At 45.2% G+C, this 5,000-nt stretch overlaps 1 long non-coding RNA gene across 1 annotated transcript in view; it reads left to right on the top strand.

Annotated features, from left to right (window-relative positions):
• LOC118936867 overlaps positions 1–4,209 on the top strand; it is a 4,539-nt gene extending 330 nt beyond the window's left edge. The window contains exons 1-2 of the long non-coding RNA XR_005034315.1: positions 1–618; positions 762–4,209. The exon at positions 1–618 is cut by the window's left edge and continues 330 nt beyond it. This is a non-coding gene — a long non-coding RNA (uncharacterized LOC118936867). The remainder of the gene's footprint in view (positions 619–761) is intronic.
• The last annotated feature ends 791 nt before the right edge of the window (positions 4,210–5,000 follow it).

Raw genomic sequence — 5,000 nt, 5'->3', positions numbered from 1 at the left:
CACCTAATGGGTAGGGTTAGGATCTGGTGAGGGCAAGCTGATCCCAGGTCAGATTAGACATTTTACCACCTAATGGGAAGGGTTAGGATCTGGTGAGGGCAAGCTGATCCCAGGTCAGATTAGACATTTTACCACCTAATGGGAAGGGTTAGGATCTGGTGAGGGAAAGCTGATCCCAGGTCAGATTATTGGTATTATACACCCGGACTCTTCGACTGTCGTCCCAGAGCTCTCCTGGTTGTCATCCTGTCCCTCTGACCAGGGACTGATTCAGACCTGGGACACCAGGTATCTAGACTGTCTTGGCCAATCACTGACATTAATCAATTAATCAATTAACTGCTATCTAGGGAGACGAGAGAGTTAAAGACCCGGAGACATGGAGCTGGACAGTCTCCACATTACAGCCTGATACTGAGAGTCCCAATAGTATCCCCTTTCTCCTGAAGTGTACACTCGTTCACTACTTCCCAAAAATCTAAAACCATTGGTTTGGTTAGAGGCTTTTTGTTGTTTTGTTATACCAGTCATTTCCTTTGAACTCAGTGAAAGGAAGTGTTGAAAGTGCCACCTTTCTGGAGGAAGGACGGACAGACGGACAGACAGACAGACAGACAGGTGACAGACAGACAGACAGACAGACAGACAGACAGACAGACAGACAGACAGACAGACAGACAGGCAGACAGACAGACAGACAGACAGACAGACGGACAGACAGAATAGGGACCTCTAGAGTTTCTGGTGAATAAGATATAGAGACAGACAGACAGACAGACAGACAGACAGACAGAATAGGGACCTCTAGAGTTTCTGGTGAATAAGATATAGAGACAGACAGACAGACAGACACAATAGGGACCTCTAGAGTTTCTGGTGAATAAGATATAGAGACAGACAGACAGACAGACACAATAGGGACCTCTAGAGTTTCTGGTGAATAAGATATAGAGACAGACAGACAGACAGACAGAATAGGGACCTCTAGAGTTTCTGGTGAATAAGATATAGAGACAGACAGACAGACAGACACAATAGGGACCTCTAGAGTTTCTGGTGAATAAGATATAGAGTAATATATTTAATTCCCTTTTCACTCAAAAGTGACTGTATAATTACGTCTCCGTCTTTCCGTTTTTAGAGGTGATTTCCATTATTTTCCCACATCCTGAATATGCTAATGAGTAACCAGGAAGTAGCAATGGTGGCCACGCCCCTCCTCTCTTTCTCTCTCTAAAATCCCCAAAGATAGTGGTGCCCCCCGCCCCCCAGCGGTGTGGCTAACTAACGACAAGAAGCACAAAGTGATCCAAGTCACCTTCATAGACGCCATTTTGACTTCTTCTTCTTCTCCTTCTTCTTCTTCTTCTTCTTCTTCTTCTTCTTCTTCTTCTTCTTCTCTTTCTCCTTCTTCTTCTCCTCCTCCTCCTCCTCCCTCATCCTCCTCCTCCTCCCCCCCCCCCCTCCTCCTCCCTCCTCCTCCTCCTCCTCCTCCTCCTCCTCCTCTGCGCTGTGACAATGCATGAATTAGGCCTTTTTACTGATACACTGACCAGTATGCAGGGAAACTGTCCCTAGTGACTGATCTAAGGTCAGTTATATATCCCCCCCCCCCCCTCCTCTAATGGTAAAGGATAGGACCCGGGGGAGGCTAAACTGATCCTAGATCTGTGGTTAAGGAGCAGGTTCTAGCCTTAGTGCCATTTCTCCCGTACCGGCCGTCTGTATGAGATTTGTATATTAATCACTTAGTAAAAAATGACTAAATAAGTCTAGAGATCAATATCGATTTTGAAATATTAATGATATTTAAAACATTTAGATTTTAGTGACAAACAAACAACAACAACAACAACAACAACAACAACAACAACAACAACAAAAAGAGAATTAAAAAGGTGTAGTTTTTAGTCTGTCTGAGAGGGACTTGTTGTTGTTTTGGATACTCTCTCTGTGTGTGTGTGTGTGTGTGTGTGTGTGTGTGTGTGTGTGTGTCTGAACGTAGTGTGCAGATGCTACAATGTAGTTGTAGCTGCCTGGTTGGAAGGAACCAAAATCGGAACATAAAGATATATATCGTGTAGCTACGGAAAACTACTGAAAAAAGTGTTGTTTTGATCTCTGTTGTAAAATAGTTAGCGATAGGAAATAATCCTTCACTTACACATTTGTAGACCTTTTAATAAAGTTGTTTTGTATGCAACTCTAAAGAAACCCCTGACTATGGTTCGCCTCGTGTGCTCGATATGGGTCAACCCTGTGGAATTAGCATTACTAGAACGGACATTCTAGAACCACTAGACATTCTAGAACCACTAGACATTCTGCAACCACTAGAAGGGACATTCTAGAACCAATAGTCATTCCAGAACCACTAGACATTCTAGAACCACTAGATGGGACATTCTAGAACCACTAGATGGGACATTCTAGAACCATTAGAAGGGACATTCTAGAACCCTTAGATGGGACATTCTAGAACCACTAGAATGGTATGGGGTGGCTACAGTCCAGTGTACAGATTTCACACTCTGCTTCTCAAACGGCACCGTTTCTCTGCCACGGTAGCCAGCGCGCTACATGGGGAACAGGGTGTCATTCGCTTGTCTTTGTCCGTTCTACTAAACTCTAACTCTGTCGTGGAACCCATCCTTAACATTCTCTCTCTCTCTCTCTCTCTCTCTCTTGATTCTGAGGCATTAGATCCTGAAACTCACCAGCTGGCAAAATAAGGTGCCTTTAGGTTTATACCTGAACACTCCCCTACTGACCACACGTCACTATAACACTCCCCTACTGACTGACCACACGTCACTATAACACTCCCCTACTGACCACACGTCACTAACACTCCCCTACTGACCACACGTCACTATAACACTCCCCTACTGACCACACGTCACTATAACACTCCCCTACTGACCACACGTCACTATAACACTCCCCTACTGACCAGACGTCACTGTAACACTCCCCTACTGACCACACGTCACTACAACACTCCCCTACTGACCACACGTCACTATAACACTCCCCTACTGACCACACGTCACTAACACTCCCTTACTGACTGACCACACGTCACTATAACACTCCCATACTGACTGACCACACGTCACTAACACTCCCCTACTGACCACACGTCACTATAACACTCCCCTACTGACCACACGTCACTATAACACTCCCCTACTGACCACACGTCACTATAACACTCCCCTACTGACTGACCACACGTCACTATAACACTCCCCTACTGACCACACGTCACTAACACTCCCTTACTGACTGACCACACGTCACTATAACACTCCCCTACTGACCACACGTCACTATAACACTCCCCTACTGACCACACGTCACTATAACACTCCCCTACTGACCACACGTCACTATAACACTCCCCTACTGACCACACGTCACTATAACACTCTCCTACTGACCACACGTCACTATAACACTCCCCTACTGACCACACGTCACTATAACACTCCCCTACTGACCACACGTCACTATAACACTCCCCTACTGACCACACGTCACTATAACACTCCCCTACTGACCACACGTCACTATAACACTCCCCTACTGACCACACGTCACTGTAACACTCCCCTACTGACCACACGTCACTATAACACTCCCCTACTGACCACACGTCACTACAACACTCCCCTACTGACCACACGTCACTATAACACTCCCCTACTGACCACACGTCACTAACACTCCCTTACTGACTGACCACACGTCACTATAACACTCCCCTACTGACTGACCACACGTCACTAACACTCCCCTACTGACCACACGTCACTATAACACTCCCCTACTGACCACTCGTCACTATAACACTCCCCTACTGACCACACGTCACTATAACACTCCCCTACTGACCACACGTCACTATAACACTCCCCTACTGACCACACGTCACTATAACACTCCCCTACTGACCACACGTCACTATAACACTCCCCTACTGACCACACGTCACTATAACACTCTCCTACTGACCACACGTCACTATAACACTCCCCTACTGACCACACGTCACTATAACACTCCCCTACTGACCACACGTCACTATAACACTCCCCTACTGACCACACGTCACTATAACACTCTCCTACTGACCACACGTCACTATAACACTCCCCTACTGACCACACGTCACTATAACACTCCCCTACTGACCACACGTCACTAACACTCCCCTACTGCCCACACGTCACTAACACTCCCATACTGACCACGCATCACTTAAACAAGTGCCACTGATCTACACAGACACAAAATGGCTGCCCCTAGCTAGAGCTCGAATGGAGGTTCTTTCCTGGAGCCAAACCAACCTGGCTACACCCACTATGACCTCCAGGTTTTGGTCAATAGGTCAACATATCATCATGACATAATCCAATTGGACAATGAACAGGAAGTGAGTTAGGTCGGGACAACCAATCGGAAATACAGACTTTTTAGAGCAGAATTTGCAAATTAGCAGCAACTTATAAAAACTCAAGAGTCAGACAGGCTACTTAATCAAGCACAGAAAACCCAGACACAATCATGTAGCGGAAGGCTAGGCTATCACTCGATCATCATGAAATATGTCAGATATCTCTTTAATTTAAAACTATCACTCGATCATCATGAAATATGTCTGATATCTCTTTAATTTAAATTAAGATAATAGTGACTTCTGTGATGAACTAAATCTCAGAACCTTTCTCTGGTTCTCCAGTCTTTTATTTAACTCTCTGGTTCTCCAGTCTTTTATTTAACTCTCTGGTCCTCCAGTCTTTTATTTAACTCTCTGGTTCTCCAGTCTTTTATTTAACTCTCTGGGTCTCCAGTCTTTTATTTAACTCTCTGGTTCTCCAGTCTTTTATTTAACTCTCTGGGTCTCCAGTCTTTTATTTAACTCTCTGGGTCTCCAGTCTTTTATTTAACTCAGAACCTTTCTCTGGGTCTCCAGTCTTTTATTTAACTCAGAACCT

Source organism: Oncorhynchus mykiss, chromosome 10 (genome assembly GCF_013265735.2).
Source record: "Oncorhynchus mykiss isolate Arlee chromosome 10, USDA_OmykA_1.1, whole genome shotgun sequence".
NCBI classification, from domain to species: Eukaryota; Metazoa; Chordata; class Actinopteri; order Salmoniformes; family Salmonidae; genus Oncorhynchus; species Oncorhynchus mykiss.
Note: the sequence above shows the minus strand (reverse complement) of the source record. Positions and strands in the feature narration are given on the sequence as shown.